This window comes from Bombyx mori, chromosome 23 (genome assembly GCF_030269925.1).
Source record: "Bombyx mori chromosome 23, ASM3026992v2".
In the NCBI taxonomy this organism is placed as follows: Eukaryota; Metazoa; Arthropoda; class Insecta; order Lepidoptera; family Bombycidae; genus Bombyx; species Bombyx mori.
The window spans coordinates 13,416,037-13,431,397 of NC_085129.1; the positions used below are offsets into that span (position 1 = coordinate 13,416,037).

Here is a 15,361-nt window from a genome sequence, read left to right on the forward strand (position 1 = left end):
CAATTTTAATGATAAAAGCGCATTAAAATAAATTAAAGTGAGTACAAGATAAATAAATAAATAATCGGGAACATATCATCCACAGTCAACCGACCCCTAATTATAATAATAATAATAAACATTTATTCCAAACATAAATTAAGTATGAAAAATAAAAACAGAAATAAGAAATAAGACGAGGCTCGGAAAGGGTTACCTGCTCAGCAATGCCTAACAGTAACAAAACAATCGGTACTGCGGCGCTGAAATTAGATACATAAAAACGCCCAGACAAAAAGCAAACAAATTTACTTGTTCATCACACGACTAACTATACTGAGACCTGAGAACTTTTATCTCAAGGTGGGTGGCGCATTTACGTTGTTACCGTCTATGGCCTCCAGTAACCACTCATCACCAGGTGGGCTGTGAGCTCGTCCACCCATCTAAACAATAAAAAAAAACACGAATATTTGCGCGATGTGGGAATCGAACCCACGACCCTCAGCGCGCCAGTCAGAACCGCTAACTATTGCACCACCGAGTGAGTCAGTCAATTTGGTCAAGTCAGCCAAATAATAGCACAAACATTCCTAGATTATTTTCTGAAGCGTATAAGTGGAAAATAATTCATTATTTTTGCGAGATCTTTTGTAGTCAAAGTCACATAAGGTCCCGGAAAATAGTTACTTACTTTACTTCTTCGATCCGTCAATAAAGCAAACCTATATTCGTTCCTAATATTTATATTATACGAAACTCTCAGGAATTCGTTAATAGATTTTCTCACTTAAGTTAAATTCTTAACTCAGCCCGCGAGAACCTAGTCTTAACAAATTAATATATTTAAAATAGTTAGCGATGTCACAACGAACATATTTAAAGGAAAATGAGGATAATTAATAATTCCACTTTTGAGATCCACGTATAAAAGACAGCTTACGATGTATTTGGTAGGCAGCGGCTTGGCTCTGCCCCTGGCATTGCTGAAGTCCATGGGCGACGGTAGCCACTCACTATCAGGTGGGCCGTATGCTCGTCTGCCTACAAGGGCAATAAAAAAAAGTATCAGTACTCTTAATTAAAAATATTCCAGGTCAAAACTTAAATCGATATTGAAGAGGCATTCTTTTCAAGGGTCATTTAACTAATGCTAATCAAAATGTCGTATAATCGATATACACTTTACCATACTTATCAAATAAAAGACGAAGCTATATCGACGACACGATCTGGTAGAAGTTTCGAGGATATTCCGAGATTAAGAATCTTCGACTTGAGGTCGAGGAGATTTCGAGGTACCTTCTGAGAAACGGGTTCGAAATTCAAAGCTGTTGATAACCCAGTAAGTGAGCTACTGAAACTAAATTAAACGCTATCAAAGCGTCAGCTAATATTGTCCGAGTCTGAGGATGCGCTCGCGCTAATATTTACCCGGATCACTCGAGTGTTGTCACAGTAACTTAGTTTGACACTAACTTGAGTAGCTTGAGCTGTTTAATAAGAAAAGAAAATAGTTGTGACGGACTTGATTAATTTAATATTTAGGACGCAAAAATTTAATTCTGTACTTAATTCTTTTTTTTTGACAAACCTTCTACATTTTTGGCCCGAACTAAAACTTTCTCCTGCGTTATGGGTACTTTATACCCTAAAAACCAAACGTGAAGAAGTAATGCGTTTCGGTTTGAAGGGTGGGATAGCCGTTGTAACTGTATGGAGACCTTAGAACTTATATCTCAAGGTGGGTGGCGGCATTTACGTTGTAGATGTCTATGAGCTCCAGTTACCACTTAACACACCAGGTGGGCTGTGAGCTCGTCCACTAACCTTAGCAATAAAAAAATTAAAAAAAATGCGCCAAATGGATATGCATAGGCCATATTCTCATAGGAGAGCTCAGATACATCCCGAGGCAAGTCCTGAAATGGACTACCTGGAGCAAGCGGAAAGTAAGCCGCCCAAGCATACCTGGCGGCTCATTGTAGCACTGAAGATGAAGAAAATCGGTCTAACCGGTCAGAAGTACTATTGAAATCTTCTACCCATCTGGGAGCCTGGGACCTTAAGCAAGCATAATGTTACGCCGGTAAAAATAACGCCATCTATCGCCGAATAGCCGAAACGAATATCAAAGGTACTAGTAATGTCAAGAACGCTCAAGAAGTACAACGCCATCTATTGTCAGATAGCGGAAACACACATCGATGCTACTCGACTTGCCCAGAATGTTCTCGATAAATCTGAATCTGACTTTAAAAGCGTTGCAGCAATGGCACGGAGTAAGATAGTAATCGAAGCGAAACAGCGAACGGATCACCTGAAGCGAAGCGGAAGAAGTGAATGAAGAATTTTAACGTGTTCTCTGAGTGTTCTAAGTGTTAATACAGTGTTAATTTGCACTTCGGTAACATTATTACCCCAGCCCGTAACATTAATTAATGCTACGGATATGACGAGTAAAAGCGTAGGAATCGCGTTTACGTATACCCAGACCGACCTGTTTGAGTTTTTAAAAGTTATAGCCTGAAAATTATAATCGGAAGCTTTAATAGACAATTTTCAATTCAGTATTCAGAAGGGTTAGGCGACAAGGAGTTCCGGCCACGGGTTCATGTTGAATACTTGTTTACACGCGTCCTTTCCGAGAACATGTCGATAACGTGATTCTGAATATAAAGGAGAGTAATTAATAGGGCACTAGTCTTTGAGATTGTATGGATAAGACTCGTATTGAGGCCAGGATTCGATCAAAAATTATTTTTAAGTACCTATTTAGATTGACTTGTATGATAAAGGACCACTTATGTGATAAAATAAACATAAAAAATTTACCGAATGTTCCCTGAATCTAGTAGACCTTATGGTCTAATCTGATTTGGTTTCCTGGTCACTCTTTAATCTTTTTCTGTCTTACCTAATCTGATGGTCTTGAGAGAACATTTCAGCGTAACCTTAACTAGTAGGTGAACTCACGGGACTCAAACCTGACAACGTTGCTAACACTAACCCTAGCAAGAGCTGTGCTCCGCAGAATCTGCCACCGGATCGGAAACGCGACCCACTGAGAAAATCCGGCGAGAAACTCAGTGGGCTGCGTCTGTGGGTTAGTTTACTCACCGAGCCCTTCGTCGCAAGCAACGGGTTCGACAAGAAAGATGACCGGTGCTTGGGGTACCTAAAATCACTGTTAGTGGATCGGCTGGATCCGAAATGACGTGGTAATTTTATGAAATACGTATGATATACCCAGTTGTGCGGAGGTATGATATACGCTGTGTCATGCATTCGAGCTTACGACCCCCAAGATGTTGAGTGATTGTCGTCTTTCCGCAAACTTTGTTTGCAGAAAGTCATGTCACAATGCTCAGGAAACATTGATATATCTGGACAGAAAATATTTCTGGATTACTGTGGAACGCAGTGGTTCTAGGTAGTATGGCTGAACTCAGCTCCGGTGTCAGGCGATACTATGGTAAAAACAAGATCTCAAACAACTCCTTAGACTGATTCCCATAGACCCTACGATTTCATCATCATCATCATCATAATTAGCCCGCAGTCGTTCACTGCTGGAGGCCTCTCCCAATCCACACCGCTGGCCTGGTCTTCGGCTCTTCTCATATACTTCTTACCGGCCACCGTTCGGAGGTCATGGCACCACCTAGCCAGGGGGCGTCCCACATTACGTTTTTCGCTGAGCGTTCTCCACTCAGAAACCCGTCTGCTACAGCGATCGTTAGTTCTACGGCATATATGGCCAGGCCACTGCCACTTCAACTTGCTGACTCTTTGACGGTTTATCAATATATTATTATATTATTTTATCAAATTGCCTAGTGACAAACGGTTTTGTTCGTGTTTCATTCATTTGAAGATTTGCACAGTAAAATACATATATTTTGACACATTAGCTTTATGGCAGCAGCAGTTTAGGAAATCACACAGTAAATGTAATTAAGTAATTTCCATAAACTGCGATGGCCTCCATCTTACCTGCTCCAACCCAACAAAACACTCAATTCTGAAACGTATTCACATTTATATCGATAATTCTCGCAACAAAGAAATATACCCAATTGGTATTCGTTACTGGCTCGTTCGCTAAGGCTCTCATTATCCGCTTCTTATGTCGTTCATTCGTCCATGAGAAAATTTGTTCCCGTGATTACATAAGTACCGCAATGCATTATTCATGCGAGCCAGTTACGATGGATCCTCCCTCCGCAGACTTGGTTCTGGTCCTTGACGAAAATATGTTCATTAATATTTTTGTTGCTGAATCTAATTCTCGACATTGAAGGCGAAAGTCAGATTTCCACGTTGTTTTTTTTCCCTACCTATTCGCTGATAGCTGGTAGCTATTACAGCTTCGCACGGACGGGTAAGTGAGCTCACGGATTCAACCTGAGAGAATTTGCCAACACTAGCCCTAGCATGACCAGTACTCCGCAGAATCCGTACCCACCCGCAAAATTATAATTTGCGTAATTACTTGTGGCAGGACCTGTTGTGAGTCCGCGCGGGTAGGTACCACCACCCCGCCTGTTTCTGCCGTGAAGCAGTAATGCGTTTTGGTTTGAAGGGCGGGGAAGCCGTTGTAACTATACTTGAGACCTTAGAACTTATATATCAAGATGGGTGGCGCATTTACGTTATAGATGACTATGGGCTCCAGTAACCATCTAACACCAGGTGGGCTGTGAGCTCGTCCACCCATATAAGCAATAAAAATATAAAATAAAAAATCTACCACCACTGAAAAGATCCGGCGAGAAACTCAGTGGGTTGTGTCTGTGGGTTAGTTCACTCGACAAACTCTTCATTGTAATTGACGAGCTCAATGAGGATGGTGACTAGTGCTTGAGGAGCCAAAAAGCATCGAGAGTGGACCAGGGGATCCGGTAAAACAGCAAGTTCTCTACTTTACTAGTTTATCTCAAACGATGTAAACTCTGAAATGGATAAGTTGATTTCCGATAACCAATTTATGCTCTTTTGCTTTTAGTCTCCTCGATTTATTTAAATAACAACTTTTAAAGTTCCCTTTCAAAGCGACAAAGTGCCGAAATAAAACAAAGCTTTTCTTCTTTTCAGATCTGAAAAAGCAACGCCGAAGCTTACAGCACGAAAGTGAGTAAATACTTTAAGTTATTCTAAGTTAAGTTCCTACGAACTTCCTCAAGCGACGAACTATCGGTGAACATTTAAGCTTTAGAGTTTACCTCGTTGTGTTTAAGTTTACTCAAGTTTTGAGTGCGCTAGCAAAATTAAATTCATAAATAACTTAAAACAAAACAAAGTCCTATTTTAATATGTAATATTTAGTATAAAATTGGCATAATATGTAAAAATTAAGATAAACAATGTTAGCTAAACTATTTAAGACTGAAAGTAATAAATAGAATGTCTTACTGGGCATTTAATTTTTTTAAATAAAATAAAAACATACAAACACTCATTAAGAGAAAAAATTATCCCTTTTAAGAGTTCCACTCTTCTCACGGACTCTTTTTTGATTTCGAAATTCATGAAAATCTTTTGCACTGTGCTCTTTCAATTACTGCTTCAAATATTTAAATCCGACCGGCTTCAGGTGAGAATAAAATCACCGAACGATGAATTTCGTAATAATACCTTTTAATTTGAATATGAAAATGTCTTTTTTCGTTAGATTAGAACGCTTACGTACGTTTTATCGTACGATTATTGGTGAGAAATAGAGATTACTTGTATAATTCTTTAGTTACAAAATATTATCCAAATAACGAACGAAATAACGAAATAATTATAGTCGAACTTCGACTACTGTGGGACCACTAGTTAAATAATAATAATAATAAAAACTGTTGTAATAAAAAAAAAATCCTGATCATTTAAAGTAATTTTTTTGTCGTTACAGTTCAGTTTTTTAAAGTTGTTCACAATTAAGTATTGCGTCTCTTTTTTTTGCCTACATAATCTGATAGCCTTGAGAGGCTATTTCAGCTTCTCCTTGACGTGTAGGTGAGCTCAGGGGGCTCAAACCGGAGTGTTGTTAACCCTGGCCCTGGCAAGAGCAGTGCTTCGCAGAATCTACCACCGAATCAGAAACGCGACCCACTGAGAAAATCCGGCGAGAGCCTCAGTGGGCTATGTCTATGAGTTAATTTACTCGTCGAGCCCTTCATCGCAAGCGACGGGTTCGGCGATGACGGTGACCGGAAAGCTGCGCCCAACGTGGGACCCGAACCCTGCGTCTCCTACGATAGCTTTGTCGTACGATATTTCACGGATCGTATGATACCCGTGCTAACCGGTCAAAATCTATTTGCACGACAAAAGATCCGGATTACAGCGGCGTCGGGTTTTTAAATATCTATGTTTCTGAGCCTTCGATTACACGGTCCAATTTCTTTCAAACACGACATTTTTCAATTAATATTCAATTTAGATTCGAATATTTACAGCCTCAAATAGAAAGAATGACGCATACATAAAAGGAATTCGGAATATTAAAATGGTTTTATTACAAAATTTCACGATTTCATCTTACTTATTCTTCAAAAAAATCGTTAATAGTAAAACATAGATTTCTTATAACATTTTATTTCTTTATAGAAGAAACTCAGTACCTTTGCAATATTATACTAGTGATATCGCGTATTATAAAAGACAGATACAGCAATCCTGACTACTTCTGCTGCAAAGTATTCATCCATATTAAAAGTTCCACCGAAGCCTCAAGATGAACGGAGGATTTCACTTGGTGATGTCCATGGGCACTGATTTCAACTTGTAATTAAAAAAGCCATTTAGACAAGACATTTTTTTTTTTTTGCTTATGTTGGTGGACGAGCTCACGGCCCACCTGGTGTTAAGTGGTTACCAGAGCCCATAGACATCTACAACGTAAATGCCGCGAGATATAAGTTCTAAGGTCTCAGTATAATTACAACGGTTGCCCCACCCTTCAAACCGAAACGCACTACTGCTTCACGGCAGAAATAGGCAGGGTGGTGGTACCACCACCCACCCGCACGGACTCACAAGAGGTCTTACCACCAGTAATAAATAAAGATACAAGAAGTGAAAATATAACAATAAAACTCAGTCGTGTTTTAACGAACTTTTGATTAACCAATAACAAACTTTGCATACCCAACGGCTCCAAGCTTGGAATATCTTCCATTTTATAAGTGCTGGTAAAATAAGTACGGGGCAAGAATTAGTATTGCCAGTGTACAAATACGAGACCGGGCAACAAATTAACGCCGTCGCCCCAGACATGTCTTGTCGGATCCCTTGGATCCAGTTTCGGTGTTTTTAGGCTCTTCAAGCACCGGTCACTGTCCTCATTGATCTCGTCAATTGCGAAAATTTCAATAAGCAAACTGTAGACACAGCCCACTGAGTTTCACGCCAAATGTTCTCAGTGGGTCGTGATTCCGATCAGCTTGTAGATTCTACCAAGCACTACTCTTGCAAGGGCAGAAAATATTACCAAACTCTTTCAGTGACATCGCCTACCAGAAACAGTGAGACCAAAATAGCTCCTCAAGGCTAATGGCAATTAGGTAGTCAGAAAACAGACATCTTTATTGATACGATTAAATGTTTTAATTAGTTTTAAAAACAATTATGCATTCGTCCGCAACAAGAAAAATTGTATAATAATTGAAAGATCGGAAAATCCGAGTGGTTTACGATCTAACGGCGCTAGGAAATTCCAGGAAATACCTGATTCCAAACATATTTATAACGTAAGACTTAGTAATTTTTCATTAGGAAAACCTAGTCAGTGTGGTAAGCCTCAAACAAATGTATGGTACAAATCAAAATTTACGCCTTCGAAAACAAACTTAAACATTGCTGCTGTAAAACCCTTAATCATAATTTTACAAATTCAACGCGTCGAAAATAAGTACTATATTTGCGTGCACAATAATTTTTCGTTACGTGTTTACGGCATAATATGTTTGCCTTGCGGCGGGATGTTGATCAACATGTTACACCGTAGCATTTACTAGAAACAAATTATTTTTTCTATTAAAGCAACTTATTGTTTTTTTATATCACTATATATCTACTTTGTGGTTGTAAATTATGCCATTGAAAATTGTGAGGCAGTAAATAATATTTTTTCCTTAAGTTTTTTTTTATTTTTTGTTTTTCTATGATACTCTATTTGCTGTGTAAATTTTCATATAGACATTTTATTCTTTGTCGACTACCGCGCATGTTCGTGCAATTTTACCCTACGTTTTGCACACAATCGTGCTGGCCCTCCGGCATTATTTTTTTATTATAACTATTTAAGTAATCTATGTATCTCAGACGCAGACCGCCACAATACTATTACGGTAAACGAACATTAAAAATGTTATAATACATATATACATATATACTTATACTATCATTCTTTCATCGGCCGAGCTAATTTAGAGAATCTCAGATGTCTACAGTTCTTCATTCATAGTTTTAATGCTCAGAATGTATAGCCAATCATGTCTCCATCTATTAGAATATACAATATATATATTGGGATTCCAGTATAAACTTAAGTTATATATAATAAACTTAAGTTATATAGAAACTTAAGTATAATTTAGTCCAGACTAGACAGTAGCAATGAACAAATTTGTTAATTACACATCGCGTGTTATGAAATTACGCTTCGGTATAAATGCGGCCACCGAAGCGAGTCAGACAGACGACGTCGCAGGAAGCTTGGCGGAAGCGGGCGCGCACGTTTCCGTTGCGCCCTCCAGCAAACTTGATCATCGCTTCAGTATCGGGAAGCGAATACCATTAACGACTGCAAATAAGCCAATCACGAAAGTGTGAATGATTGCTCTGGAAATTGGTAAATTGAACCGTGTTGATTATTTTTTTTTTTTTTTTTTTTATTATGATTGAAGGATTACTGGTGGCCCGGAGGCCTTTCCAGTTTCACCAGGACAGGTGGGCGAGCAAAGGCTCAGCCAGGAGGGGTGGGATTTGCTAACAGCTACCCGAGCGCCTCCGAAGGAGACCTAACAGCTCAAGAGCAGCTGCTTCGCGAATGAATCTACTACCGGATCGGAATCGCGACCCGCTGAGAAGATCCGGCGAGAAACTCAGCGAGCTGATTCATGGGTTAGGTTGCACGGCGAACTCTTTGTCGAGTTCGACGAGTACGGTTACCGAGGTCCCTAAGCCTGCTCCTAGAGCTGAAGGCGTCTAGTGCGAAGGTTATTGGATCTGATGGATCCGTAAGGACGTGTCTAGGGCGTCGACGGTGACTGGCTCCTGCATGATCAGGATTCGGGGAGTAGTCAGCGGCGGCTACGATAAGGCGATTATCATGACGCATAGCCTTATCGAAGTACCGTTCCGACGCTGACTTCATGTATTTCTGTATAGATTCGAGGCCCAGGTCGTCGTGTAGGTCAACGTTCCTCACGAACCACGGAGCTCCGACGGCTAACCTGCAAAAGCGGGATTGTAGAGATTGAAGGGTGTCTATGTGCGTGCGGGCCGCGTGAGCGAACACCACACTCGCGTAAGTCATGACGGGCCTTATGCAAGTTTTGTAAAGTGTCACCTTGTTCCGAAGGGACATTTTACTCCGCTTACAAATCATGGGGTAGAGTCTACCGAGAATAAACGCGGCACGGTCACGGACTGATTTTATATGCGGGCGGAATGTCATCGATGCATCCAGGGTAACGCCCAGGTACTTGACCTTCCTGGCCCAGGGTATGGATTGACTAAAGAGAGTAATCGGGGGTGTGAGATTCCTCCTCCTAATACGGGAGGAAATCCGTGTGGAGCTTCCCCTCTGAAAGAGCACCGCAGTACTTTTCGCTGGGTTGATGTCTATGCGCCATTTTCGGAACCACTGTCCTAGGGCTAGGGCTGCGCTCTGAAGCTTCTTCGCGATTAGGGACTTGTTTCTACTGGAATAGTAAACAGTCGTGTCGTCGGCGAATAAAGCTAAATGGGTCGGCGGCGACCGGGGAATATCGTTAACGAATAAGCTAAATAGGAGGGGTGAGAGGACAGAGCCTTGCGGGACTCCAGCTGTGAGAGGTCGTGGGGAGGAGCGGGTTCCCTCGACTCGATATCGAAAAGAGCGGTTCGACAAGAAGTCCCGTATGATGAGCACGAGACTATCCGGCACACCCATGTTGAATAGTTTGAAAATCAAACCGTTGTGCCAGACTTTGTCGAACGCTTTTGCGACGTCGAAGAAGAGAGCTCCCGTGTATAACGGTTTTGGTCGATTAAGCCCCACAAGAATGTGCTCCGTGAGGCGGTGCACCTGTTGAACGCATGAGTGATTTGTACGGAATCCGAATTGTTCATCGATGAGAATGCCCTTGGATGAGACGAAGTCTCTGAGGCGTTTGTAGAGCAGACGCTCATACAGTTTGCCTAGAGACATGAGGAGGCTAATCGGGCGGTAGCTCGTCGGATGATTTTTTGGTTTACCGGGTTTGTGTATGCCGATAACGTCCGCTTCTTTCCACACCGCGGGAAAGATACAGTTCGCCATAGCGGCATTGAAAATAGATGCCAACATCACGATGAGTTGGACGGGTAGAAGTTTAATAACGCGGTTGGATATACCGTCGGAACCGGGAGCCTTGCGAGGACGTAGGTCTTTGATCAAGTCTTTAACTTCCATCGGGGTGACGGGTGGTAACACATCAGAGGGTGGCAAGGAGGCTCTGCGTTCTACCTCACTGTCTACTAATTCTACATGCACAGGGTCCACGGATTGAGTGCTGGGCGTGCACTGGGTTTGCAATGTATCGGCCAGCAGCTCTGCTTTTTCGTCATCATCGAACGCCGTGAGTCGGCCTGAGGGGCCTACGAGGGGGGGCATAGTTACTACCGTATCCGATTTGAGAGTACGAGCTAAGCGGTAGTAAGACCTTTGGGAGGGCGCGAGTCCTTCTAAGAAATCAGACCATCTGGCATCTCGGACTTCGGCGATGCGAGACTTTACGTCGCGTTGTAGGGCACGCATTCGAATACGATTTTCCGCGGTAGGATACCTGTCGTAGGCGCGTATCGAGGCGTTCTTAGCTCTAAGGAGTTCCCTAATATCGTCGGACAATTTGAAGCGGTGAAGGAAGTCCTCCGCTACAACTTGTTTCGATGACCTATCTAATGTCGAGGTGATGTGTGACGTTAAGATGTCTATGGCTTCAGCGGTATCCTGAGGAGACGGGGTAGAGTCCGGGCTAAACGGTAGCGATGGTGGATCAGATTCAGCCAGGCTGATGCCCAGCGTGTGCCAATCCACCACAGTCCTCGTGACGGGAACGGAATCGGGAGCGCGACCGAGCTTCATAACGACGGGACGGTGGTCTGAATCTAACTCTGAAACTACTTCGATCGAGTGTAAGCGCAGAGTTACGTTTTTTAATAACGCTATGTCGAGTATATCCGGGCGATGCGCGATATTTAGCGGGTAGTGAGTCGGGATTAGCGGAGCGACGATATCGAAGGCGAGATTATCGACTAACGCGTCAAGCCGCCTGCCATTCGGGGTTGTGGTGTGTGAGTTCCACCTAATGTGTTTACAATTTAGGTCGCCCGCCAGAATGACAGAGCTCCCCATGCCGAGCAGCGCCTCGATATCACTGCTTAGAACGATCTTATCCGGTGGAAGATAAACGGACGCGATAACGATCGGCGCGTGTCCCGTCAGTGAGATTCGGCACACTGATGCTTCGATATTAGCGAGCGCGGGAGGATCGAGTGGGACGCAATGCAGGGCTCTTCTATAGTAAATGACGGTACCACCACCACGAGCAGAGAGCCTGTCGTTCCTGACCATGTTATAGTTCGCGATTTTAGGGTCACGGCGCGCGGGCTTAAGTAGGGTCTCCTGCACTAAAAAGATATCAATTTGATGGTCACGCAAAAAGTCAGAAACCTGATCACGCTGATTTGCGAGACCGTAAGCGTTAAAAAATCCTATCGTTACGGATAGGGGCTTTATTCTACTTATATACGCCATTGATTACCGGCGGAGTGAGGGGAGGACGTACGTATTTAATGACGCGTATACGTCGGCGTATTCTTGCACAACGGCGATAAAGTGTTGTGCAGTGGAGGCAGAGCGAATGGCGTCGCCCAAAGCGTTAACGCGCTCAAAGTTGATCGACTGAAAGAAGTCGATCGCTAAAGCGAGATTGTCGGACGCGGTCGGAGGGCAAGTCGCGGGAGAGGGACGAGTCGCGGGGGCGGGACGAATCGCGGAGGAGGGAGTTGTAGCCGTGTTCATGTACGGCAGCGGTTTCGCCCAGGCCGAGACACTGGGCACCGGCGCCGGAACGAACGCTGGCTTAGCCTGCGACACAGAGGGTGCCGAGGCTTTGATGTCTGGGCCGGAAGCTCGGAGGCGGTTTTGGCGGGCGACGCGGCGATTTATTTTCGGGGCTCGGGGGCATCCGCGGTAATTTGCGGGGTGACCCTGTGTACGACACAGGACGCAGCTAGGCGGTTCTGTCGCGGTTTTTTGATCGCGAGTGCATAGGGCCGTGGCGTGATCGCCTAAGCACTTGACGCATCGGGGGCGCGCGTGACAGTTACGGGAAGAATGCCCGTATAATTGGCAGTTATGGCACTGGCTAGGTGTGCCTTTCTTGTGTGGGGTTTCGACTGCGATTCCGGAAAGGCTACAGACCGTTCGGATGTTGAATATTTGCTTACCCTCGGGGGTAGGCTGGAGGGCGACGAGAACCATATTATATGGCTCCCTTCCGCGGCCTGTGTGCATGCGGTGTACGGAGTTAACCGGTAGGCCTTGTTCGAGAAGGTCGGCCTTGACGAGCTCGGCATCCAACTCTTTAGGGATGCCACGTATAACGGCACGGAGTTCGCGCTCCTCCTGGAGCGTATATGTGTGGAAACTTATACGCTCCTTACGGAGGTAAGAAGAGAGGGCCCTATGGTCGTCGGATGTTCGAACCTTAATTTGAATGCCGTTCGCGAGGTTACGGGCATTCGTAAAATTGATATTTTTGGCCTTAAGGGCCAGGGAAACTCGTTCCCAAGCTGCCTTCTCTTGAAGGATTACCGGGGGAGGGGTCTGGGCTTTATTTTGTGCCACCTGACGCGGCGACGGAGTGGCACGGGCTGGAGGCGCAACGGGAGTCTGAGGGCGGGGGCGCGACGCGTTCGCGGCTTTGCTAATTTTAGCGGTCGCGGGAGCTCGAGACTCCGCGGCACGCTTCTTACCCTTTTGCACCAGGGTGAATGCATCCGTCGATGAGGCGGGAGCGAGGTCGACCTCCATCTCCGAGTCAGAGTCGGAGGACGAGGAGGCGGGCGCAGGTGACCTACGAGTAGGTGTTTTGGACGGCGCGACGGAGGCCGCGGATGATCGCGCTGCTGGAACGGTGACCACGGCGGACGACGCAGCAGTTTTACTCGCCAGTATAGGCGACGCGGGAACGGCAGGCACGACGGAGGCTGCGGTGCTCGATGCAGAAGCTTTGCACGCAGGTACAGGCGACGCAGGAGCAGCGAGCTCGGTGGAGTCCACGAGAGGGCTCGCAGTGTGATCGGCCTTGAAGGCCTGAAACTCGGAAGTGAGCTTTGGGTAGCGAAGCCGGAGAAATTCCGCAAATACAGCGTCCATGATGTCTACGTGCCCAGGTGGGGCTACCCTGGGTCTTAGAAAACACTCGCCTTGCGGCGAGGCCCCAACTTCTCGGACCTGAGCGGTTCTATTGAACACAGGTGGCGATGCGGCACGATTACTGCAGGACAAAGAAAAATCACAACAAAACGGAAATAACAAAAAGAAACAAAACAATTAAACACTTCCAGGAAGACAGTTTGTCGGCAGATATACCACGAACACAGAAATAACAAAAGGAAACAAAACAAATAAAAACTTCCAGGAAGAGCACTTAGTCGGCAGATGTACCACGAACACAGGCCGCGCAAACAATGGCCGGGCTAACAAAAGCCGGGCGAACAAAGGCCGGGCGATCGAGTGGTCGATGAGCACGTCCGCGCGTGACGGGTGCCTCTATCGGAATACCGTGTTGATTAATTCAATGGTGTAGTGTATATACTTATCTGAAGTGAACGCCTTTTGGCCGGCAAGGCGCATGACTTTTATATTTCTTTATTACATTTAAACATATTTATTTAAATATTTTCTGTATAATAATTAAAGAACGGACGGTTATCGTGGTATAGACATGTGATGCGTAGAGAGGAGATGAATATGACTAGGAGATGTATGGAAAATGATAGTGCAAGATAGAGGGGGAAGAAGTCGACCAAAGAAGACATGGATGGAGTGTGTGAATGACAATATGAGAGAGAGAGGACTGAGTGTTGAGTTGACGGCTAATAGAAGAGAATGGAAGAAAAAAAATGGCTGTGTCGACCTCACCTAGTGGAATAAGATGGAGAAAAATAAGGAGAAGAATACACTACTATTACTGAGCGATAAGAGGAGCACATAGACATCAAGAAATTAAATTAAAAAGACTTGCAGATTCACAATTATAATCCAGGAGGAATCGAGGTTTCGAATGAGTGTGCGCGTTAGCAATTGCGAGCATACAGATGCGAATTTGAAATATGCTACGAATGAAGACTAGCTTTCCCACCGTCTTTGTAAAATATGTCATTTCAATAAAGTAGTTATACACAGTCCATCATCTATGTATTACTCTCTATCGCACTAGTAATAAAGACGAAATTAAAACATAAAAGTTTTATTAATTATGCCCGTGACTCTCGAAACATCGGTTTTCGCGAGTTCAAACAAGTGTTCGCAAATATATACTTTTCTATTATTCACTTCGATAATAGTACTATTGATCCAAGATGATTAACTTGTGGGAAATTAAACAACAACATAGCTACAAATCGTCTTATAAAACAACTTACAACTTCACGTCATTGCAGATCCTCCTGATCCATTAACGGTGCTTTTAGGTACCTCAAGCACCGGTCACCGTCCTCCCCGAACCCGTCCATAGACATAACCCACTGAGTTCCTCGCCGGATCTTCTCAGTGGGTCGCGTTTCCGATCCAGTGGTAGATTCTGCGAAGAACTGCTCTTGCTAGGGCCAGTATTAGCAACACTCCCGGCTTGAACCCCGAGAGCTCACCTACACGCCCGGTTACGCTGACATAGCCTCTCAAGGTAGGTCTAAGGTCTGAAGGCTAGCAGCTTAGGAAGGAAAAAAAATCATACGAGTAAAACACGCATCTTATCCTTTAGGCCACGACTATGGCTGTGATCTCGCCTATAAGTCTAGTGCATAGTGTCTAGTGCGCCTATAGGTAGGAAATAACAAAAGAAAAAAAAAAAATGTGTGCGTGTACTAGTGTACACACGTAAGAAGTGAAACTTGTTTATGGCCTTATTTTTTC

At 44.1% G+C, this 15,361-nt stretch overlaps 1 protein-coding gene across 2 annotated transcripts in view; it reads left to right on the forward strand.

Annotated features, from left to right (window-relative positions):
- Positions 1-15,361, forward strand: part of LOC101744717 (protein TANC2) — a 307,082-nt gene that overhangs the window by 43,173 nt on the left and 248,548 nt on the right. For both annotated transcript variants that reach the window (XM_021350968.3, XM_021350969.3), the window contains exon 2: positions 5,077-5,112. The gene's annotated coding sequence lies outside the window, so the exon portion shown is untranslated. The remainder of the gene's footprint in view (positions 1-5,076; positions 5,113-15,361) is intronic.